Consider the following 26,771-nt stretch of genomic DNA (forward strand, 5'->3'; position numbering starts at 1 on the left):
GAACTCTGGTCCGTGGGCCGGACCATCCTGTTGCTCCCAGGATTCCCAGCTTGGGAGGCTGAGGCTCCTCCAGCCCTTCCCCCGCTTCCCCCCAGCTGCAGCGTGGCCAGCCACCGGCACCAGCTGGGCAGCTCAGCTGAGCTCTGGAGTCATCCTGCTGCCACTTTTTGAATGGCTCAGCAAGGTGTGGGGGGGCTGCTGCAAGCTCCAGGGCTGGCCAGAGGGGAGGGGAAGGGGAAAGTGGGGCAATTGGCCCAGGCCCTGCAGGGGCCCTCAGCCCCACAAGGATCTCTCCCCCGGCCCCTCCCCCGTTCCTCCCCCCCCTTAAATCAGAACTTTTTATAGGGAACCAGTTGTTAAGATTTTGGCAGCTCATCACTGCCTACATGCCAAATACCTTTAAGAGATCTAGAGAGGAGAAGGTAGGGGGAGGAATGAGTTGTCTGGGTGACTTGCTAGGCATATGCACAATTACCATTCTACACCCATAAGTCTCTGGACTGGGTGTGGCAGTTTTGGGCATGCTCAACAGACTCCATTGAGGGCAAGTAATCATGGAAACTGCTTTACAAGAGGACATGTGACCTCTGTGGGTTGGGAGAGGTTCAGCCACAGGAGTAGAAGGCATTTTCCAGTATGTTAGTGCTATCGTTAACTTTCTAACAAGAAAGCCACGGCAGTGTTAGTTACAGAAAGGGGAAATTGAGAGGGAAAAATAATTTTTCATTTTAGTTATATACCAGGAATGTTTGATTCAAGACAAATTGTTTTAATCAAAATGTGTTAACCAGTATGGCTCACCAATGCTTTTCTTTTTGAATGTGATGATAGGGAAAGAGTCATCTATATTTTTCTGTTCTCAGTTTTGTATTTTTCTTGGAACAGGATTTTTCAATTATATACTTAATACTGACTGGTTGGTTAATTACTTAGTTGACTAGCTAAATGAATGATTCCACAGTCGAGCAGAGGAGGAGAAAGTGGCTGTGTAAGTTCTGATTGGAGATTTCTGCAAGCAAGAGAAGGAAAGATATTACTGCAGTGCTTTTGACTCAGCAGACTATACAGAGTTGATGACCAAAGACTAACTGAAATTCAGGTGAACACAACCTCAGCTTCTGAAACTGAGTTACTTCTCACTGCGTTTCTTTGTGGATTGACTGTTTAGAATTAGTTTGTTCCTTTTTTTATATTTATGTATAATTAAGATAATGTATGTGGATTATGAAATACCATTGTTATTTAGCAGAAATTAAGCTGTTGTTATTTATTTATTATACTGTTTTTACCAGTATACAATTCTATAAAGTTGGTACTTAGGAATTAATTTCATTCCTCTTGTTCTTTTTGGGCTTTATTGTGTGGAGGTTTACCTGATGCAATCCTTGCAAATCCTGAATGATTGAATTGTGGGTCTTCATGTGCTTTTTATAGGAAGTGTGTTGAAGAACTAGGAGAGGTGCAGTGAAGTAAACTCTAGCCCACCCAAATGTTACACTGACACATCTAAACTCCAGCAAAAGTCTCCCTTGCCTGAGACAGAGAGGGAACATAGTGGTTTATGGTTTTGGGGGTCCAGAGCAGAGCATCACAACTACGTCTGGGATGTCACTTTGATTTATTGTCTCACACAATTTTTAGCTTATTCCAAAGCTTTTTCTTTTAAATGAATGCTATTGTTAAGGTTATGTTCAGGTTCATTTTAATATCCCCTCACATGCTCAGAACTGTCTGAAAAATTATCCTTTTTTGCTGACATTTTCCATGCATCCCAAAATTGATTTGTTTTCTTATTATGTAAGGGTAAAGAAAAACACCATGTTCTGCTGTGGAAAACATATAAAGGCTCCCCCCTCCTTTGTGTGTGCATATAAGTCAAATGGCTTTACTTTCTGAGGACTAGTCTCCAGGTTAATTTGCAAAACCAGTTAACAATTAAAGTAGATATAAGTGATTGATGATAACCTATACACAGTCTGAAATATCTGTTAAATTGAGCTTCTTGGACCCAGTCCTGCACTGTGATCCATTCAGACAGACTACTGCATCTGAACAGAGACCCTTTGAAGTCAATAAGAAATCACATAGGTAGAGCAGTCCACCCAAATGGATAACAATGTGGGCTCAAAGTCCCTGCTACTGTTTATATGGACTAGAGCAGATCCTATTTCCAGTAAAGTCAATGGACTTTATGTTATGTTATATTGATTTGATTGTGAGCATTATTAAGCCTAATAACAATGTTTAGTTAATAAAAACACTGTCATTTAAGCAACACAGTAGTATCTATTAAAGCCTGTATTTACCAACAGTTCCCACATAGTGGTATCTAAGTTACAGCAGTTGTTTCTGGTTAGCTTCCTGAAGATGAACTCTGCTGTCTCAGATATGTAACACTGAGTGGTAACTGTTGGTAAGTACTGAGGATGAAATCTTGGCCCAGTTGCAATAAATAAGTGTTCTGCTATTTACTTCAATAAGGCCAGGATTTCCCTTTGACTTTTTAATGGTGGCCACAGTATTCACTGTAGAATTCCATAGGTGCATAGACATTTGACTCTGCAGCTGTGGAAGTACACAGTTAAACCAGTAGAGAGAGAGAGATTTTCCCTGCTTTTTCCTAGACTAAATAAACAGACCCTTCCACCCCATGGAAATTAAATTCTGAACTTTAATTGTTGCATTTACTGAATTTTGTGCTTACAGTTACATTATATTGTATTTAGGGACAGATTCTCCCCTGCATTAAGGCAGCTGCATGTGACTGCCAAACGGCTCTAATGCTAGCTTACCTTAAAGATCCTCTGGTAGTTTGGAGATAGTGTAGCAGCTCCTGTGTTGGTGCAATGGGCAGAAATGTCCACCACCAAACCCTTTCCCCAAGTTATACTGAGCAATCCTCAGCTATAGCCAAGGCTCAGGAATACTGTTACAGCTGCATTCTCTTATATATATTTAACATAAAATCCCAAGCATGAACCCAAATGAGAATTCTCCTGTCCTTCTGCAGTGATTTTATTTTTCTGCGTTGCTTTAACCAAGGTTGGTATACGTTCAGAATGTTCAGACTCTGGTTCCCTATGCATCCAGATTGCTAAAGAGAGAGACCTCCATCTCTGTGGTCTATAGGAGTGATGATTTCTCTAGTGGCACGAAAGGCGCTTTTAGAGTGAGGCTAAGCTACGTGTAATTGCTGCTATAATAAGACTACATAGAGTCACACTCGGTCACCCACACTATCTTTGGAATTAGGATATGATTTGTTAATTTGCAGCCTTATGTATTTAGCTTGTTGTGTCCAAGAGAGGAGATCTATGTAGAAAACAACAAAACTGAAAACAGAATTTTCAGGTTAGAATGGATCCTTTCAGGCATTGACATGTCTTTGCCATCCATTAAAATATAGCTCTTGTTCCGTAAACTAAACATCAAAAAATGAAAGCAAGTAGTGATGCAAACATAATTTAAAAAAAAAGTCCTAAATATAGTCTGTCGTGATTTCTGCAATCAGATATTGTTACTGCACCCCTCCCTTCCACCCCATTCCAAGCGCTTTGCTTAAGACATAAGTGAGATCATGAAAGTAGAATAACAAATAGGTATTTCAATAAATGGAAACAAATGAGCTTTTCCTTACCAAAGAATTACTGAAAATCAGCCCTTCCTCTGAAGCTAATCCCCCAACAGATAAGGCTGTGAATCTCTCCTCCCTACACGCACACAGATGGGTTGCAATAGAAAGATGACAAATGAGTTGTGTTTGGCTGGATTAATGGGTATTATCATGTTAATGGATGTTTATGGTACGGTTTGGGAGAATCACATGGGTGTGGTCTTCACAGTAGCTGAAGCTTGTGTGTGTATGTATTGTTAACTAACCTTTTATGTGTAATATGTTTTTGGTCTCCCTAGTAAGTCACAGCTAAACTGGCTATGGAGGTACTATCCGCATGCTTAAGATCTTTCATCATGTGTTTTATCTTTTGACATGCAAAAAAAAGTGGTTCAGACTTGTCCTTCCACCGTTTTTATGAATGCAGCCACCTCATAATCCTGAATCTACTTTGTTGCAATCGCGTTTGAAATCTGACATATTGATCAAGAGTTTAGCCTTAGTAACTACTGCACATAGATCAATTCTTGTTGATGATGTCAGGTCAGATTTGAAAGCAAGATGATCCTACACCCAGCTGGGATAACTCCTGCCACTCGCATGTGTTGATGCTGGTAACCTCTTCTGGTAACAGAGGTTTATGTTGCATAACTAAGACACCAGGATTTTGTGATACCGGGGACAGGACTTGAAAGAAGATCATCGCCAAAGGGAAGGGGGGAAGCAAAGTCTGATCAGTGAATTAAAATTCTTCAAATATTTAAATTCACACACAAATGAATATGCTTTTGTTCCAGATTTTTGAAAGATTTCTTGTTAAAGGTGTTTAACTATATTTGAGTATTTGGTGTGAAGAGGGAAGGATATAAGCGATAGTTGCTTATAATACCTTCTTTTTCTGTTGCAGTGCATGGCTTGTTAATTTCCTTCTCACCTTCAGCATTATTTCTCTAGACTTTATCCTAAGTTGACAGACTTTTTATGTTGCCTATATATAACCAAACACATTCATCAGGTTTTTCTGTGTGAACTACTAAACATCTAAATGTTCATTTATATGTGAAAACATAAGATTTGCATGCCCTGTTTAGAGTAGTTTTATGCACACATAGTTTTGGAAATTTGGCTGATAATCTTTCTCTAAAAGGGGCACAAATTTAAAAGGTGGAATTCTACAGTGTATCTCCCAAGGGAAATAGAAGCCCCCGTCAACCTGTACATATAAAATTTTATTGAACAAGGCACTATAAATATTATTAGAGAGGGCAATTGTACCTTGGCATGGTGATGTACTGGATGAACAAATAGCTCTCTTCCATCTCAAATGTGTATGATTCTGTGCTTTTCTAGAATTTGAGATTTCAGATTCTCTTACCAGAATAGTGTAGTTTCAGATTATGTACTGGAAAAGCCTAAGAGATCTGAAATCATTACTGGAGGGTAATGATGTATTGAAACAGATCTCACCGTTTATTTGGTATTCCTCCACTACACAATATAAAATAATTCCTTCATGTCTTTTCTTTCCTTAAAAATTCACCATGCGTATGTGGACCTCACAGATGCAGTTTAATTGAAAGTAATGTCAAAAACACTGTTTTGATCTATTTCCTTTCTTTGACATCCTCTGTTTTTTGCAATGTGTTGCATCTGTGCGACTCTCCTCTGTTCAGAAATTCATCTGGAAATTTACATATTTTAAAGGCTTCATGCTCTGTAATACAGCTGAGTATAATAGTGCAAGCTACACAGAAATTGAGGTGTGAAAGAGAAATTTCTCAATTTCAGTCCTTAACTGAAATATAAAAACAATTCTTCACCATCTGGGAATTGCTGCACAAGCCTTTCTTGCAAATAGGCTTGGTAGAGGGACAAAGTTTGTATGATCCTACAACAGCTATTCTGTGTCTGGTTTTAAAAAAAAAGATGTTTTGTTTCTATGTACATTCATTAATTTACAGTGCTATCATAGAAGTGCGCAGAACGTTTCATACATACTGAAATATATTACGTTCAAGGCAACCTCTAATTTTGCAGAAATCCAATAAATTACATCTTATTCTACAGGGTGATAAAGTCTATCTGTTAAAATGTAATTAATGGGCATGATACAGGAAAGTGCTGAATGCTTTGAAAAGCCATTGAAACCATTTGGAATTGAAGATGTTCAGCATCTCACAGAACTATGCCTGAGAATGAGAAGGAAAGACAAAAGGAAAATGAAATAAGCTAGACTTTCATAAAGCTTCTCCTGCTTTTGTAAACAAATGTCATGAAGAGTGATCTTTGAGAGAGGTTAGCTGCACATAGTTTTTCTCCAAATGAATTATGAAGCCACCTACAGCTAAGGATGAACTGAATCGAAGAGCAGTGTACTTGGCCTTGTTTCACTCTCTCACGTAAACATAGGGCCAATTCTACAAGCACTATGCTGAATGCTATGGCCTGCAAACATCTTTCAGATTATATTGTTGTTTATCTTTTGGAATAAATCGACATAGTCAGGCAGCATCTAGGCTCTTCAGCTTGCATTGATGTCTTCTGCTTTTATCATCAGAACCCTGCCATTGCCAGTTACCAAAACAGAGGAGGGGGAGAAGAGGGAGGGTCACTAGCTGTAAAACTTTAAATTAGGCAATATAGTGCCTCTCACAATACCTGGTTCATACAATCCAGAGGCGGGGATTATATAAAGAGTTGGAATAAGCCCCATATACATGCTGAATAGGATGCATACCTATGATAGCAAATCCTGAGTTAAAAGCATTTAGGCCATTTGCAAACTTTGGTACAGAGAGAAAGAGATCATCTGTATCCTGTTAAGCTTTTGTTTGGCTTGTATTGTTGCAAATGGAACTCTTAAAAGGGTTAAAATGCTTTATTTAACCCACCACTGCTAGTTAGTACTATAGCCTCTGTGTGTGGCAGTGGAACTCAGCACCAGTTTTTAGGCCCTCATTCAGCAGTTCATCCCTATTTAGCAAAGTACTTAAGCATATACCTTTAGGATTGACTCAGGCCATATATGAGCTAACATTGGGCTGGTTAATGATAAGAACAAGAAGTAATGGTCTCAAGTTGCAGTGTGGGAGGTTTAGGTTGGATATTAGGAAAAACATTTTCACTGGGAGGGTGGTGAAGCACTGGAATGGGTTACCTAGGGAGGTGGTGGAATCTCCTTCCTTAGAGGTTTTTAAGGCCCGGCTTGACGAAGCCCTGGCTGGGATGATTTAGTTGGGGATTGGTCCTGCTTTGAGCAGGGGGTTGGACTAGATCCCTCCTGAGGTCCCTTCCAACCCTGATATTCTATTATTCTATAAGAAGAGAGTGGTCCAGTGGTTTGAGCTCCAGCCTAGGACTCCGGGGGCCCACATTCAATTCCCAGCTTCTCCAGACTTCCTATGTGACTTTGGGCAAGTTACTTAGTCTCTCTGTGCTTCAGTTCCACATCTGTGAAACGGATAATAGCACTTACCTCACAGGTTTATGGTGAGGATAAACACGCTCTATGATGACAGACATCATCTAAGTACCTTGCATAATAGATCAAGCCTCTAGTGTCTTAATAGAAGGCAAATGAAAGGTCTGAAACTGGAGCAGTTTCTTTGTGGAAATAGAAGCTGAACCACTTCAGAGCATTGTTTTTGTCCAATTCCCTATTCCTTTTCTCATGGTTGGAATGGCAACATTTTATCTCCACCTATGAACTGTTTAAACAGCTCCCTTGGTGGATCATTCACTAAGCCTGCTGTGTCACAGTGTCAGCATCAGTTCAGCCTAGCAACTGAATGCTTTTTCTTTCAGCAGGGATCTCACTCTTTCTTTTACTCCACTAGCCTGTGATCTCTCTTGTCTGCTCCTGAGCTAAGCTCTCCTAGTTACAACACACCTGCTATTGATTCACCACTGGCCACACTCAACTTCTATAGAAATTACTGTGCTAAAAGTATAGCAATGAATGTAGTGCCTTTCTCTGTATAGTATTTATAGAGATTGTTTTAAAGGATCATCAGTTTGGATTCCTCAGCCCATTATGGTTCAGAAATTAGAATGGAACTAGTAGGGGTTCATTCAGAAGACCTGTGAGATTCACACATGCCTGACAAATCAAAAATGGTTTTGTTAGCAGGAGTACCATTGGCAACAAGGCAGTTCTATTACAAGAACAGTTATTGTTATAAACTTGTTTACCTTATTTGTGAACCAGCAATTTTCAGCCCAGCAAGCATTACTATCAGTATGAATAGCATTGTGCAAATGTATTCAAATGTATAATTGCTTCACATTTGCAAAGGCTTTTTGGAGTAGATTTTCATGTATTATCAGATGAACACCTCAGGGAGATGCCAATGACAACCCATGATATTTTATATTATTTTTTGACAAAAATGATTTTTAAAAATTTTGGTATGAATCCTTGAGGGCTTTTCTGTAATATACTGTTTCCCCTCATATACTGGCTATTCCCACTCTTTTTTTTTGTGGTACCTTGGTTTGAAAGCTATTGGATGCTGTTAGTACTTCTAGTGTGGACTATTCATCCTCTGGTAGGTACTGTTCAAGGTTCTGAGACTTCAGTACCTCCCACTCCCTATAGCCCTTGTGAGAGAAACAAAGAGAAAGAGAACTCTGCTTTCAGAGGTGATCCTTTTTTCAGTATTTTATTATGTTTGGAAATAGTAGAAATCTTATAACAACATCTTATCACAGTTTCATCCAAAACAAGTTTAGATGTTGTTGCAATAATATACTTTGTCATGGATTTATTATTAAACTGTCTGAGTAATGGAGTTAAATGGTATAACAACAGTTGAACTCTAACAAAGTTCTAATGCACAATTGTAAAATTTGAACACAAAGTGAATTTCTCCAATGACAGACTGGTATTACCTGCAAACTCCCAATGACAAATCAGGCGACTGAATGCAAAAAATATAATTTAACAGCATTTGTTATGTGTACAGCTTTATTATCATCTTTTTATTGTATTTATAATACAGACATAATGTAAAACTGATATATAGCTGATCATGTAATGACAAGTGGGACATTGAATCTTGTTTAGTAGGTGTCTGTCCTCTTGTCTTATTTGGGAATATATAGTTTAACAAGATACTTGCCATCATTTTCTTAACAGGGATACTAAACAGAACAATTCTGCATAAAAGCTTCATATCAGCTTCTTTCATGCTTTTTCTTTTCAGAAGGCTGCCTTAGGGTTTAAGCAATTTAGTTGTCTGACCCACATCCTTTCTCTGCAGTCTGCAGTTCTTTTGTTTAACATTAGTATGTGGGCAAACAGCATTCAGAGCTGTGCAGAGCTTATCAGCCTGTGTTCAGTCGACCAGAACCCCATTCTGTGTATCTAAGAGGGGCCACGTTTAATGCTTCACAGTAGGAGCATCTGCAGTTTCCAAAAATGACTTGTTTATCTGATAAACTCTGTCCTTGCACTGACACATAGTGGATCTTCAATATCATGCACTCCAGTATGAAAACTGTGCAAATCAGGGTACTCACAATGCATAATAAGTGAACTTTATGCATAAAGTGTGGTGACATATGTACTCTGTAATACCACACAGAATTTCACTGAGTATATGTAGTAATTACAGTACCTAGTAATACCCCCTGGGAAACTTCTGCATTATCACTTGAAAAATATTACTTTTTCCCACAGTATTTGAAACATCCAAGTAAAGTAATGTGTTCCTTATTTACATATTTTCTTTACAATTAAAAGTAACATTAAGGGAGCTGACTCTTAATATCTAAGGCGGGAGATTCAAAGCAAAGGCTGAAATGGAGCCAAAACATGGCTCTGCCTAGGGTACAGAAGCTCCTAAGAGATGCAGTATAACACAGGGTTCTACTCTGAGGCCTCTGCAATACTGAGATGCAGCTATAGGAATACACTACAACAATTCAAGGAAATCTTATCTCTGTCACACTGATGTTTTAGAGGAGATGATACAGCTCTTTGGGTATTTACAGTCACTAAATTAAAATTATTTAAAGTTTTGATAATTGTCAATTTTGGACATGCAATAATTGTTTCTAAATATGAATATCCATTTCAGATACTGTGGTGATGAGTTACATAGAAAAAAACAGTAAATATATGTTGACACTATCAGTAGAGATGGTCAGAAGAGGCAGATTAGGGTTAGGTTAGTGTCTGGGGTTTTATTCAATGGCACTGAAATTTTGTGAGCTGTTTTCAGGAGAGAGCAGCTGGTCTCCTAAAATTTCCACCATCTTGAATGATGAAACTCTCATGAGATCAGCTGCCTTGCAATATTTCTGCCCTCTTGGACTGGACTGAAATCTTTGGAGAATAACATTAGCTATTCTTGTGAGGTTTTGGCTTTAACAGAACCAGAAAATATACCCCTTTCTTTTTGGATGGGACCTGGAACCAAAACTATTGGTGGATATGTTAGGAGCTGGGGGGTTGAATTCAAACCTTCTCCCCCTCCCTGAAATTGAAAGAAAGTTCAGATTCAGAATGTCAGCTTTGGCCCATCTCTAATGTTAATAGTTCTATTGTATTAAATTGATATGAACATATGTAATGGCCCTATTAATTTTATTCTCTCAATAATTAAGACTTTCAGTATAAAAATGATGATGATATTGAACATCTCCAGATGCATTTTCTACATATAATGATATTCATGGAGCTTCACTCCAGAAACAGAGACTTAGACCAGACTAGGAGGCACTTGTTTTCTTTCCATCCTCACAGTGTTGTACACTGGCTGGCCAACTATTCATGGGGAAATTGTAACTGTTAATGATGGTTAAAGGAGTTCTCCATTAAATGTCATTCCAGGATGAAGAAGATCATTTACATTTATATTATTTTGAATGAGGTCCATATTTTCCCCCTTCCTTTATTCCTTCACCTTCTTCCTCTCCCACCCAAAGGAGAATATCCACTAGATCCCTGACAGCATCTTCTGATTACTCACTGTTTTCTTGACACTAAATCTACTGTCATATTCCTTGCGTGGGCTGCAGAGTTTGGCCTTTTCACCCTGCTGTTTTGGTTTGCTTTAGATGCAAAGAGAAGAATATGAAAAGGAGAGGGGGAGGGAGGGAAGTTGGGAATGCTGAAGCTAAAAAAAAAAAAAAGAAAAAGGCAAATGTTTTTAGCGCCTTCATCTAGACATGTGTCCCCTCACTCTGTGACATGGCTGCTCCAATGTTGCCATGGTGAGGATTTCTAATCATCCCTACACATGACAGGCTCCTATTTGTCTGCACTCCCTTGGGTGTAAATTTCCAGGCTTAAAAAAAAAAATCCATGTGAGCGTATCATCCGCCGTGCAGATGTTTCACTGCTTTAGAATATCAGGCAGCTGCTTGTGCCACCGTCGACAGCTAATTGGAGACTGCATCGCAGGAACAGAGGCGTAATTATGGCATAAATACACATCCTCTGGTGCATCATTGTATCTCTATTAACAGAAAATTTTAAACAGTGTTCAGAGTGTAATTAGTGTAGTTGATAAAGTTGTAAAACATGTAAATAAGGGAAATAGCAGGTACGTGGCCAATCCACTACCCAGCACTAGGGGATGCAGATTATTGCCTATTTAGAAATAATTAGCAAAGCTGCATTAGCAAAGCCTGTGTCCAACAGAAGCAATGCAAACATTTATTCTAGTAACAGCTCTTTCTGTGCTAGCCATGAAAATCTACTAATATTGGTAATTTAGCCTTCATTACCAGAGGATAAAGCATGAAAAGAGCTCAGACATGAAATATGACAAGTAATATTAATTTTTATTCCAGAGGAAAGGATGCTTTCTTGAGTTGCATGCTGATTTCTCGGCAGGGTCTCAGCAGCTAGTGCAGAGGAGGCAGTGGGTAGCTGGTAGCTGAGAATTCAGGATATGGAGCTGGCTCCCTGCTGGAGGTATACCCTGGAGTAGCTATGACAATGGCTGATGAGGCATGCTGTGGTTAGTGCCCAGCCAAACCTTGGGTCACAGTTCAAAACAAGCACCGAGGCATTAAACCTCTCTCCTTATAGACCTGTGCTGAATTTTGCAACCTCACTCTTTTCCACCTCCAGATGATTTGCAAAATCTTTTTTCTTTCCTTTTCCTTTTCTTTCCCTCCCCAATGTGTCTGATAACAACAGCTGTGCTGGACAAGTCAAGATCTGAAGAGGTGTGTGTTCTGTTGCACTTCAGTTGTGTCTTGTGCTTTGGAAATAATGGCTTCATCCTGTACCATATATATTTTGGATTATGTTCATAAAGGACAATACACTGTGACCATTAACATACCTGCCAAAATGTTGTTTGCCATACAAATGCGTTTCCTAATGAAGGACAATGTCACTAGCACCAGAGATATAGATCAGGTCTACAAACAGGAGGATCAGAGATCCTGAATGTTCAGGAAAGAGAGAGGGGTGTGTGTGCAACATACCTCATTGTTTACTTTTTTCCCACTATGAGGCACAGAAATTCCAGCTTACGGTGTCAGCTAAGTTCTGCTATACTCTTAATAAGTGTGTGTGTGAGAGAGAGCAAGAGGAAAAGAGAATTCTGCTTGACAATTGCCAGTATTTTAAAAAGAAGTCTAAAAGGGATGCTATCTCTGGCTCAGGCAAATAAATTTCCCCACTTAGCTAAGCACTTTCAGAATTCAATGCTACACCTCTCACCACAGACTCTAAAATCCTGCCAAACAAGGGTTGAATTTCACGTAATACAACGTGGGGTTTTATTTTTAAAAAAGCTAGAGATGAAGAGGAGCTGGACATGCTATGATACAAAGTATCAACATGTAAAATAAGCTTTAACGCAATAGCGGGGGGAAAGCCTTTTACAAGCTCAAAGGGTACATTGTGTGTATTTTATCATCAGTGACTCAATGAAAATAGTGAAAATACTGAAGTTGTTTATTTAAGTGGCTTTTTTCCACACTTTGGTGGAGGTTTAGTGTTCATCCCACCCCACCCCACCCCCGTTAGATTAAAGCCAGCATTGGAAAGCTGAGCTCATTCACTGCATGACAGCCAAAACCACACAAAAGCTCAGACAATGCCCCCTTAATCTGTTCTAATATGAACATTTCATTTCAGCTCTAGTGTGCCCATTTATATAGTATTCATCTATATTTTTCTGTCCTAAAGAGCTTGACATATGGATGGATGCATACACATTTTATGCACAATATGTTTATTTTTAAATGTTGCTATGTATATAGATATAATGTGCTTGTGTGTGTGTATATATATATATATTACCATGAACAGGAGTTCCAGTAGCACTAGCATTACTGTACTCCCGTTGAAGTCAATAGGAGTGTTACCACAGGCTTTAATAGGAGAAGAGATAGGCCAGCACTGAGTGCTTTTGATAATCCCACTATCGTGTGTGTGTGTGTGTGTGTGTGTGGTAGGTAAAGTATTTATGTACTTTTCCATAGATAAGATCTTACCTTTTACTTTATAATGGGGTATGAACATACACATACCGATGTGTGTGACGATTTCCCTGGTAGTGTAATAATCAAGAGAAAATCTTATGTTTATGCATTTTATACACACACACACACACACACACCAGTTTTATCATTAATCTGATGTTTGTCTTAAATATGCCTTCTTGGAAAAGGGCTATTACTGGTAATCACAGAAGGTGGTTTGGGTATACATTGTCCTGAGTCAGAAATTTTGACAGGCACCCTGGATAGCTTTCAGAAATCTGCTGGTCATTGTCCATCCATTAGAAAAGGGGAGGGGGGAGATTCTAATTTATATCAGGAGCAATCCCCCCGCCTTCTCAAATTACAGAGATGAAGTGCGTGGTGTTCGCGATCGTGAATGATTTACAATATTGCAGACAGATCAGGAGGATGGTCTGTTTGGAGGGTGTTTGTGGAATAGTGGAATTTGGGGGAGAGGAGAGGTAAACTGTGAATAAAAGGCACTAGAAGTGTCCTGAAATGGATTCAGGGAGGTTAGCAGTAGCTCACTGTTAGGGAGGCAGGGTCTCTGCTCATCTCTGAGTACAGAAAATGACCTGAAGGGCCATCTGTAGAAGGAAGCCATCTAAATGGTCTTGTAAGATTTTAAAACCTGAATATATTTATTTCATCATGCAAGGATGAATGTCTGTGACCCTTGTTAATGGGTCAGATATTACCCAAATACAGTTGTTTCAGTCTCTAAGACAAAAAAAAAATCAGTTTCACAAAATCAGTTTAGGAAGACTTTTATTTATTTAGATTCCATTTAGACGGGGCTGAATTTGGCCAGATCCAACAAAATCATTGGAGGTTACTGCCTGCTGAAAAGGGCCAGTATGAAAAATGAATCCCTAACATACACAGTATTTATCCTTGCAGTGATCAGTAGGTGCTCTTTTCCCTTCAGAGCATCTCCTATATGATCGCCTCTCTTCAACTGAGCCCTGATGGTCTTTTATGAAACTGAGACGCTCATTATTCAAGTAGTGAAAATAGGCCTGTTCTTCTAACTTTAGCTCATCATGGGTAGCTTGGGCTCAGACTACCCTTAAAATGGCCTGGCAACACCATGACGGTGCCCCATTGATCCAAAACACTTCCTTGGTTAATCCCCACTCCTTATTTTGGGGTGGTGGGGAAGAAGCAATAATTATGTCCACAGTGGCTAAGTCAGGGTAGGCCCAATGGGCACAGATTCTGACACGCAAACACCGAGAGAAATATCCTATTCACCCCCACAAAGGGAGAGAAAGTGGTGGAAATGAGAGAAAAAAAGTCATGGAAAGAAAAAGCATCTGTTAGAGACAGAAGATGAAAGAAGGCATAAAAACAGGGATTGCCCAGAGTATTTGCCCTCTACCGACTTTTTTGCGGAAAAACAAACCTAACACACTCGGCAAAGACCTGAATAAAAATATGGACCTACCATGTTTGTTTTCTCATGATCTTGTATTTGTAACCTTTGTTACCTTAGCTCCCCTAGCCGCTCAGTTTCATTTTTCTCTTAAGTTATGGCGTGTTCAGACTGATGGTTTCTTGTGGCAAGCAAACTGGCATGTATACGCTTGTTCTGTAAAAACAGTCATAATGACTAGAGAAAATAAAGTATGTTGTCCTGTCCTCTCACATTCCTTTGTTCTGCAGGTGCTTTTCACTGTACTACCATAGGTGAAGCTCATGAAAGTGCCCAAGCAATAAAATTAAAAAAAAAATCCTTTTGCTCAGACATGTTCAAAGCTACAGGGCTGTTCCCACAGGGTGCATAGCTCTTGCTTTTTTATCTACTTGGGTGACTAGTTAGTCCATGTATATCACATCTTCTTTGTTGTAGTTTATGGGAAGTCTGCCTTGGCTAGTGGATTGAGCATTGATCTAGAAGTTAGGAGGCCTGGGTTACATAGGTTGCTGAATAAATTCGGGCAAGTCAGTTCACCTTTGGCTCTATCTCTGTTTCTCAGCCTGTAAAATGGGGATAAAGCACTGAGAGATACTTGAAAAAGCACTTTAAGAGTGAAGTGTGCTGCTGCTGTTTTTATGATAATTTGGAACCTCACTGGGAGCAGGCCTGTATATCCATCTAAATCTGTTTTGGGGCAACTCAGTAGAGTCCACGTTGGAAAAGGAAACCTAGATGTGGGACAGGTAAGTGCTACTTTCCTTAGTTAAAGAGATGGTGACTTTCTTCAATGAGCATAGGGGATTTCCAGCTGGGGACAAGCTCTGTGCTTCAGTCAGACACAAGCCTGGAGCATTTGTTACCTTTGATTAAAATTGTCTGTTCTTCCTGTGCTGAAGGCTTACCTAGTGGCATAGGCAATATCAATATTAAAATTGTAAATGTTAATTTCATGTAATGCATATGATTAAGACTTGTTTGGATGCTTTGTGCTGATAAAACCAAAGCCTTTCCATGCCAACAATCCTGTGGCATTGTGTTATTGTGTGTGGTACAGTATGTGACAACATTAAGAGTTATGTAGACAATTATCAATACTTTCCCAAGTGCACCCATGCACTCTGATTTTGTTGCCTTTGCTGGTCCCAGATACTTTGATAGATTTGGATGATCAAATATCAGTAGCACACTTTCAATAAAGTGCATTTGTGGCAGCTCATGAATAATTTTCATAAGTTGTATGCTCTGATAAGCAGCAGCTGTTTCCACATGGTCAATTAGCATTAAATTGGCAACTTTTGGGTCATTTGGCGCATACAGGAAAAGACCTGCTCTTAATCAAGTTTTACATTATGCCGAAAATTTCACACATGTCTTAAAACGTTAGGTTTCCTGGCTCTAGGTATAGGAGCATAGGTGAAAAACACCGCACTGTTCTGGAGCCAGGCCCAGCTTTTTTATATATAGCCACTGAAATACTGACCCCTCTGTCTCTAGCATAAATATTTTGCAAAAAGTATTTGTATTCTTGAGCCATTGTTTGCAGAGAAATAAATCTACACCGAATCCTAAAAATGGATGTAATAAAGATTAATGCACAGGACTCCTGGGTTCTATTCCCAGTTCTGCCACTGATTCGCTGAGCCAACTTGTGCAAGTCACTGAAACTCTCCAGGCCTTAATTATGCTACTGGTAAAGCACATTGAGCTCCTTAGATTGAAAGGCAAAGTATAAGTGCAAAGTATTATTACTAAGGTCTCAGAAAGTTTATTATGGCAAGATCAGTCATCTTTGAGATTTTTATCACCGCTACAATCAGTTTATTTATAAGCAAATGGTTTGTGTAAATTTGCCTGTGGCACTTTGTGGTGTGTTTTATTTTCCTTTTATTTGTTGGTGATACAAAATCATATCATGGGTTAATGATAACACTAAGATAACAATACAATACAATTATCTTCTCATCTGTACAATTACTCTATTGGTAAACTTTCTCTTTCTCATGAATATACTGCATATGCATATAAAGTGTGTTTGTGTGCATGTATATACATATAAATTGAATACACTTCTTCCTGCTCTGGTCTGGGAGAAATTCCCCATACTTTAGATGGGGAAAACCACCATAGCTACTAACATCTCTAAAACAGAAGAAAACTTAGAAATGTGCCTACTGTCTGTGTATATGTATCTATCCACCTGTTTTTTTAAACACATCAAATTGTTGATTTTTACAAGCTGCAAGACCTGCTGTATAACACTGAGTTCATCAAAGCGCCATATAAGTGCCTGATTGCTAGATTCATGCTGTACACCATAACATGCTCAGACCATTCTGCATTTATAGAGGAGTTTTTCTAGAGCTAGAGTGAAACACTAGGATTACAGCTAACATCTTAAAGTCTGTTGTAATAGAAACTCTGTATGACCAGTGGAGTAAAAGAAGTATATCTTTCTAAGTGGGTTTTTTTTAGTGATGATTTAGATTGTTTTAATTGAAGAGTTCATATTAAACTTGGCCTGAAAAGAATTCAGCCTGTCCTAATATTATAGCAGCTCTATAAGATCTTAGGCATGTTAGGGCACATAGTATCTTTCTGTTCTTGAATGTTTTCATGGTTATATGCAATATTAAAAGTGAAACCTCTTATCAGCCACCAAAGGGACCCATATTATTTTAGCCATTATAATAGGTAGTCACATAATATAGTGCGACTAATATGAAAGAACTTTCAGAGAGATTGAAATTTTACTGGATGTTAGGACAGGTGATTAAGGTTAGTATGTGACTGTTAGCATAGGTTTCACTGTAATAATAATCTTATTATATAGCTCCTTTCATCTAAAGGCTCCTCAAGTGCTTTGCAAACCTAACAATGAAATGAAAAACTGTACAGTGATCTCTTTTTCCATGTCTGCAGTAAAATGCAGCAGCTGTTCAACAGCCTATAACAATATCCCCAAACTGTTTAGCACATCCAGTGATGAATACTTTAAAAAAAAAAAAAAGTTGGGCCAGATTTGCAGAACTGGGTATATTAAAGTTAGCTGCTTTCATCCCGATTTAGGCAGATAAATCCTATATATGGCCTATCTTTCAGAGGTCTGAGTACTTTATATCTCTCATTGACACCCTTAAGAGCTGTAGGATGTTCAGTATTTCAGAAAAAAAGGGGTTAGGTGGCCAACTTTAGGCATCCAAGTGTGAAATTATGCCCTGTCACTGTTAGTGACCATGTTTAATAAAGTATCATATTCTTTCAAAGATCACCACTCTGTTTAAATTCGGTATCCTCTCTTGATATATGTGCATAGCTCCTATTGACGTTTAAAATAGGTTTTTGTCGCAGACAAACAGGAAGAAAAACGAGACACTAGGACTGAAGTTTTAACTAAGGCTGAAACTTTATTAAGTAACTCATCCAATGTTACTTATCTATCCCATGATAGATCCCATCCAGTAATCTGTACTACCTGGAGGAGGGTTGCCCTCAGCCTCCATCCCCCTCCATGTGATCCCAGTATTATTGTTGAGACCCCAATGCCCTTCCCTCATCTAAGGGATAAGGGGGTTGCCTCCTTACTGTACCAGAATTTAGGAGCCCCAGCCCTATTCCCCATCATCTTTAGGGAATGTTTTCCCCTAAATTCACTTCCAGGGAAATGAATTTAGAGGAACTAGACCCCTTATTGATCCATTACCTGCACTGGGCACTTGGCAAGTTTCTGCAACATGAATTTTAGAACATAACCCATTGAGTCCCTGGGTTGCTATGGGAAAAGCAACCCCTCCCCTCCCCCCCCACTAGGGCAATCTGGCAATGAGCGGAAAATTCCTTTCCAATCCCACAAGGTGGACGAGTATGATGCCTAGAGATAAGCCCCCAAACCTGCTCCTACTCTAAGTGGTTTGAGCATTGGCCTGCTAAACCCAGAGTTGTGAGTTCAATCACTGCGGGAGCCACTTAGCAATCTGGGGCAAAATCAGTACTTGGTCCTGCTAGTGAATGCAGGGGGGCTGGACTTGATGACCTTTCAAGGTCCCTTCCAGTTCTAGGAGATTGGTATATCTCCAATTATTTATTTAGGGCACAGAGTGGCATCCCAGGCAAGCGAGAGGTCTTATAAGACCACCCTTGGATGCATGGGAGCCAAATGGCTTACAATGCATCCTTCTGATCAGCCGAGAAGCTTCCGAGTGCACACAAGGATGGGAGAGAACAGTGGGTGGTACAGTTCTTTAAAAGCCCCAAGGGTTTTCTTTCCCCCGCTGTCCCGGACAAAGCCTCCCGACCTCTAAGGCTGCATGGGGAGGTGAGTGGAATGTACTGGCACTTCAGGAGGCTATCCATCTTAAAGTTTAGTTGCCTCTTTATCTGACTAACGATAACTAAAGGACAGAGTCTAATCTGAGAGGTGCATTGGTGTGTATCTTGAAAAATGTGCTACTATGAAGGAGCATATTTTTCAGCAGTCTTTAGAGTTCATTATGCATTGAGTCTTGCCCAGTTAGCTCCACGTAAAATTTTACCAATAAAAATTGCAGATTATAATTGCACGAACATTGTTAGTGACAGTTACAAAGCAAGGGATGAGTTAACACTATATTTTTTTTACTGAGCTTATTTCTCTACAAAGCCAATTCTGTGCTCTTCTTATTAGCATGTTCAGTAAAATAGCCAGCAATAAATGGTTGGAGTGATATAACATATTGGATAGAATATTTTACAGCCAAAATGAGCTGTAAAGATTAGAGAATATTATAGCACTTTGTGGTAAATAAAATGTTATCTTAACTATTGATTAGTTGATGATAAGAGGAGACACAGACCCTACACATAAGATGCTGTGACTGACATATCAGCCATCTTCTGTTTACTGATAATATATTATATTGCTTAATTTTCAGCTAGAGTTAAAGCCAGGCATACTGTAGTCAAAAAAGAAAAAAGTCTAATAATCTGCTATGACGCACTCTAACAAAGTATCTAAAAGGGGATCATGGAATAACATCTATTGACCTATTTCTAAATTTGTGTCTCAGTTCAGTTTTTTGAAAATTTTCAATTACATTCATGTCCATAGGGGTGTATAATATTTTGTCTGTATCACATTTTAGCAAGCATTTTGTCACCCAGGGGTGCAGTTGTGATTCCTGGAGAATATTAACACACAAGCTTTATTCTCAAGCCTGGGAGACTGTCATCCTGACCTCTGTTTACTGCTATTAAACACACAAGATTTACTTTGAAGCATTCATTTAAGGAGGTGAGTTATTGTTCCTTTGCTTGACCTTAGCCCATGGTAAATATATCATGGTGTTCTGTAAGACCATCGTATACAAGAACATTGGTTTAAAAATAAGAAAAGAACAAAGTGGGGAAGGCAATTATAACTCATATTTATCAAAAGTTATGCCAATTAAATAATACATTTATAATCTTAATTTTTTTCTGAAAAAATACATTTTTACATAGATGTAATTGATCGCTGGTAGAGGTGGCTTGAAATTAACCCTGATCTTCCATTTAGAATGTTTATGCTATCTATTAATTATATTTATTACTAGAAAACATTATTTTTAAAAGCATGAAAAATAGTTTTCAAACTGTTCCCCTAATGAACTGGAAATAGTAACCCTGTCAAATTTAATACAAAAATAGTGTTATAAGCCTATGGCATCTATTTGTTACTGGAGAACAAAAGCCTTCATCCATTTCCTTTAGAGAATGACATTTTTGTAATTCGCTGCCCATTTCATTTGTTCTAAAAGGACTTCGTAGGTTGACAAATATCCCACAGAAATGGCTTCTGATGCTTGATAGGATAATGTGCAGCCCCTTAGGACAAGGGCAAAGGCAGCAAACTTATCATCCTTTAGTTTAGCTTAGCATGGGTCAGTAACAGTGCCAGGGGTGACAGAAGATGTTAAAGTGTGGGAAGCAAGAACTAAGAGCTGTAGGAGGGTAGTTTTTATAGTTTATCCTTTCTTTTACCATGAAGCTGCAGCGACAGCTTGAATCACATTGTTGATTTGGTTCACTGCACGCCACAATAACTGCTCCAGTAGGAGGAGGAGAGAAAAAAAAACACTTACGGGTCATTCTCACCAATAGTGTGTGACATTTCAGCACTTATCCTATAGGAGGAGGAAATACATGTTTAATATTTTAGCTTCAAGTTCATATTTTAAAAATGCATTATCCCACTTGGAGGTTTGGTGTGTGAGAAATCTGTGGAATATCGCCATGAGAACGATGGAGGGAAAAAAGGGTTCTACATGTTTTATTGTGTTCTGTAACTTGTTCTGAGTCACTTTCTCCTGCAAAGTGAGAAAAGAATAAGCATTGGCTCCTGTGGAGCGTTACATTTAAAAAACAACAAACTAGACTTTAAAACCATGATGATGGCTTTCATTCATCAATAGCTGCAAACCATTTAGAAATGACATTTTAGAAATGTGTTTAACAGAGTTAGTTCTTCCTGAGTAGTAAATTGTTTTTCCTCTGTTATAGATCTTATAAACTTGGGCCTGATCTTATTAGTCACTGTGCAAAGTATTCCCTCTGAACACAATTGGAGTGACTGGACATAATAAGCAGGATCAGGCCCTTGTTTTTTATCTTGAATGTAAATTGCGATTAGCTTTATAGTAATCTAACTACTCCTACAATTCATTATTCCAATGTCAAATTGTTAAACATTTGCTCAGAATATTGGGATACTAACAATTGCCCTTTGTTATAGTGCCCCTTGAGAAACAGAGACTTTTATAAATCAATGCCAAATGCATTTTATTTATTGTTCAGCTGAATGAAATCCACAGATAAATCTACCATAATTGGTTTGTATAATGACGAGGTATTTGTGAACCCCAGCGGGCTCAGTTGGTGAACTGGACCTTGCATTTTAGTTTGCAGAAGTTGGAAGAAAACCAGTCTTTGCGTACTTCCACCTTTTCATGTTCTCTGTATGTATAAATGTGTGTTCCATTCTATGCATCCGAAGAAGTGAGCTATAGCCCACGAAAGCTTATGCTAAAATAAATGTGTTAGTCTCTAAGGTGCCACAAGTACTCCTGTTCTTTTTGCAGTCTTTGCATATTCATTTGAAAGATCAAATCCAATTAACCTGAGCCTCCAAAAGGGACATTACCTCTCTCCACACACCCAGAGACACCTTCCTACTTGACAACATGGGAAAATTTTCAAAAATGTCTAAGTCGTGTAGATGCTTTTAGTCCCATTTTCAAAAGTGACTTGGGCACTTAGGCTCCTAAGTCACTTAGAACAACATTTCTGAAAACACAGCTCACTGAACTGAACTGTCTAAATCCTAACTGCCTCCAAACTGCCTAAATCACTTAGTCTTTTCAGTCACATAGGCACTTATGATAATTTTACTCCTTATTTTCAGATTGGTCCAGGGGCTTAGTTTTGTGGGAAAACAACCATTGCTCATTTTCACAATCATGAAGTACAGTTAAGTAGTACTCTAACCTAAAACTCATGGCTCAGAGTGATTGAACTGTGAATATTTTGCAGAGATCCAATAAAAATTTGACTATGCAGCAAATAACATTGCATTTTGAAATTTTCATAATGCAGCAAATAAGCTAATTTAAAAGGTTTTCCAATAAACCTACCATGCACAGTGCAGGCTGCAAATGCTTTTTGACCCCATACAGACACACATAGAGATTAATTACAGAAACTCTCTTCACTGCAGTTGTGACTCTGGTAGAATCAGACCCATTTTACAAAGAAAACAAAATCATTTCACGGTGCAACAACAGATCATGTGAATTACTGTGTTTTTAAGAACCAGATTATATTGATATGAGAGCTCCTGAAGGGACTGATTCAGTGCAGAGGGACTGAAAGTTTTGACGTGGTTTAATGAGCTGTATGCTAACTCCACCTGAGTAATTAACAGTCTTGACAGTCCTTCTGAACAAAGATATCCTCTGTAAGGCTGTTTAATTCTCTGAGTATCAACAGTCTTTGCAGTCAAGGTAGGTGCAGATCTGACTAGGGATTTTTTGATAAAAGATTTTTTTTCTTATTAGTCACTAAGGTCCACATTTTTAGATGTGGTCACTATTTTTTCCATACCTATTTTTGAGTGAACACCCATCTTAAGACACCTTATCACTCTCTTCTAGTGGTATTGAGGAGTGGCTGCTCCCATTCAGCTTCCCTGAAAACAGATGCGAGGCATCCTGATTCGGGCATATGCAATTAATGAAGACTTGTGAAAATGTTAGTAATGAACATAGAATGCTCAAACAATTAGCTGACTAAAAATTAAATAATTCTATACCAGGCAAGTACAATGCATGATTTATTAGAAAGGACATGTGTAAATAAGTATATGCTCCTGCAAATCACTCCTTTAGAATTGAAAGTGTATAGCTGAGGTGAACAAAGGAACATGAGACAGATGTGATAAGATGGTTAAACTTTATTTAAAGCTTTTACCCAAATTACCTGGCAGAGCTGTTGTTCCAGTTAGGTTCTCCAGTGGTACCAGTGGCCTTGGGGTGGACTGTAAACCTGACGGTCAGTATGAACACCACATTCCCTCCCTCAGGCTTGCCAAGAGACCCTGACTGGAAGTGAGAGTCTTAACCCACTTCCTGCCTCCAACCAGGAGGTAGGAGAGGTCTGATGAGAGGAGCCACATTAGAGGCACACTTCTTCACCATGCAATGTCATTCTCAAAATGAATGCTCAAGCTTTCTAAAACTATTGACAGCACTGGAGCCCGCCTCCTGATTTGTTCCAGGTCAATCTCAGCTAGCACCAGCGGCCTGGGTGGACTATAGACCTCAGGATGTGTGTGAAGGCCAAGCTGTCCTTATACCTTCAGGAACTTTAACTGGAAGCCAGAGTCCCAACTAAATTCCCATAAGGTGAGTAACAAGCTGTACGAGACGTAGAGGCTGCCATCTTTGCCAGGTATTGCAGTGCTCAGGACCAATGCCTGGGAATCCTACTGGATCAAGTTCCCCAACTCCACTGGAAACTGCCAAAGTTGCAACATTCATAATTAATAACCCACAAATCTGGACCTCCTGGGTGCTGTATGAACATTGAAAAAACCCACACAGCAGCTTGCCAGTTTTGCCGTGTGGGAAAAATCCTATCCAGACCCCAGAACTGGCAATCAGTCCAGGCCCTGGCATTAACAGAGACATAGCAACTAGATTATTGAGGAAAGGAAGTGGCTGACATGAGGAGTCCCTGGCTTACTCCCTTAGGCAGCCAACTATATCAACCTCCCTCATGCTCCACCACCACCACATGGGAGCCAGGCTCCCAGCCCCACCACCACTCCCACAGCCCCGTGGTCACAGCAGTGGGCTAGACAGACCCCAGAGTCCTGGTCCTGGTCCAAACTACTACTCATAATGCCCCCTTCTCTGAACTCAGGTCATCCATACCCCATGATTTACTGGTAGGACTTGAGGTATTTCTGATTCAGAAGTAAGTACGGCTATTATTTTCTTCCAGGTAAACAGAAATGCAATCTTCTCTTTAATTGCATCAGCTTTCTATCTATAAAATAAAAAGTTAAATCATGATTTAGACTTTTTCGTGATCTGAGTTTGAAAAGTACAAGATCAGCTACTGGAAAAATCAGCTTTTGTCTGGAAACGACAAGTAAATCCAAAATAAGGGTTATGTATGAGAGAATTTTAAGTGTACTACATAGACAGGACCTCAGAAGACATTGGGTGGCCTCTGTTTTCCTCTTTGTGCTGTGGAGTGCAATCAGTAGACCTCACTCTGTTGATGTCCTGTACTACCAATTACTCGCTATCAGGAAGGAAAGGCTGCATGGTGCAATCCTGTTAGGTTTTGATTGTTACGTATTAATGATAATTACTTGCAGATCCATACAACAGTGAACTTCCCCATTCAATACCAACACACAAGTAAAATGCAAGATGAAACAGAAGTCTGCTAGGTATTTTAGTGCCAAGGCAAGTTAGGCTTTAACTGGCAACATACAAAGTGTATAGCAGCTGAGTGGCACTCAGAAGCGTGAAATTCTCCCTTTCCTTTAAAGAAGTCAAAGAAACTCTTTTTTCCTAACAAGTGAGTGCACCTAAGTGAGGGATGCTCTCCTCAGCAACAGTGTAACAGGGCCAGCTGCCTCCTGAGCATTCCCTCCTGGTTAGAGGTCACTCTGCAGGCTCCTGCCTCTGTTTCCTCCTCTTCAGGGCCCCTCAATAACTTACTCATTCCAAAGGTAATTACATCACTCCCCTTCTAAGAGTCCAATTTGTTTAGTCCTCTGGGCACGCACACACTTGCCCTCCAGGCCCCACCTGCAGTTCAGTGTTTCTCTCCCCTCTTAGGTAAGGCGTGCCCAGCCCTCTTTCCCAGAACTGGGTCCTAATTCACAGTCACTCCCAGGCTTTATCTGGCTAGAGTTCAGCTGCCTGGCACTGAGTACTCAAGGTCTTTTCTGAGCTTTCACCCTTTCGTAGTTTCCTGCTGCCCTTTATAGGCGAATCCGCTGTCCTCCGTCAAGCCCCATCCAGGCTGTTAATGAGGCACAGAGCACTTCCTTCCGTAATCAGAGTTGGGTGGCCCCGGGCCTCCAGCCCTTCAGGGGCAAGCCACCCTGTAACAAACAGTATAAAAAGGCTTTTGGCAAGCAATGTTCCATCCATACAGCCAATAGTTTGATCCACCAAAGTACCTGAACACACGCTTCAGTTGAAGTCAATGAGGCTGCTCATGTGCAGAATTGCTTTGCTGGATCAAGGCCAGCATACGTAGCACCTTGCAGGAACAAGCTCCACGTGAACACAACAGGGGTGATCACTTCAAACCAAATTCCATTGTGTTCCATATTACCAACACTTCAGTTTGTTTCTGCCTTTTAATGCACTGTGATTTGATTCTGTTCTTAGTTGCTCCATGTGTATGTGGAGATGGGGTAGGCAAGGAGTCAGTTCTATCCTTATGTGCCAAGAATAATTATTTGCTGCTTAAGAGAAATCCAATTCCAGTGGAAACTCCTCAGTTTTTTGTCCATCCTCCGTCTTTTATTTTATTTTATTTTATTTATTTATTTTAATTTGAGCTTTCCATTTTTGTGTGTGATTTGGACAAGTGGAAACTGCATACTGTAAAAGAAAGTGATTATTTCTCAAATCCAAAATGTCAGGGGACAGAGAGAAAATGCTAGGCAAGCTGAATAAATTGATTATGCAGAATGCAAAAATATTGAATGGTTAGGATTGGTGTAGCAGAACTGTGGTCCATAAAATTTAGATCCTACCGTAGATGTGTCTCACATCCGTGTCTGCTTGAGATGCATTATAAGGCAGAAATGCATTTCATTTTCATAGCATAAATGTTTCTGATAAAAAAAAATACTTTGCTGCTTTTAAAGATCAAAGAAAAACTTAAATCCAAACTACCACAGTGTCCTCCTTGCTCTGACCCACTAACTTTGCAAAGAGTCTTGTGGCACCTTATAGACTAACAGACGTTTGGGAGCATGAGCTTTTGTGGGTGAAGACCCACTTCGTCGGATGCATGCATCCGACAAAGTGGGTCTTCACCCACAAAAGCTCATGCTCCCAAACGTCTGTTAGTCTATAAGGTGCCACAAGACTCTTTGCTGCTTTTACAGATCCAGACTAACACGGCTACCCCTCTGATCTTTGATCTTTGCTTGTTTGGAACTTTAATATTTATAATTTGATATTTAATTTAAATGTAAGCCTTTGCATGTCTTTCAATGAAAGCATATTAGCTTGATATGTTTTTTACCACCAAAAGAACTTCTCAGGGAAAACTTTTGTATGTGGGTTTTGTTTTAAATTCTGTAATGCTTTTCACCTGAGAATCTCTAAATCTTTTGCAAAAAATTAAGCCTCCTAATACTGTTGGGATATAGTATTACTATATTTTTATTTTCATTAAAGACAAAAAGGTTAATGACTAAGTGGCATCAGTTGTTATTTATCTTTGTTAATTAATTTTGATAGTCTTCTAGAAATTCATCTAGAAAATCTGTGAAGTTTTGTTTATTTTCCCCACTGCGAAAACTGAGGCACAGGGAGATAGCATTTTCAAAAGCACTTCAAGGAACTTAGGCTCTTAAATCCCATTGACTGTGTTTCAAATGCCATACATTAGATTGATTGCTTGGGTTATATTGCCCCTTTAGAGAAGTGGGGGTTGGGCTGCTAAGGAGGGAAAAGAAAAGAGTTGGTGAAATGGAGCAGTCCTCTGGGATCTCTA

This window comes from Mauremys mutica, chromosome 3 (genome assembly GCF_020497125.1).
Source record: "Mauremys mutica isolate MM-2020 ecotype Southern chromosome 3, ASM2049712v1, whole genome shotgun sequence".
In the NCBI taxonomy this organism is placed as follows: Eukaryota; Metazoa; Chordata; order Testudines; family Geoemydidae; genus Mauremys; species Mauremys mutica.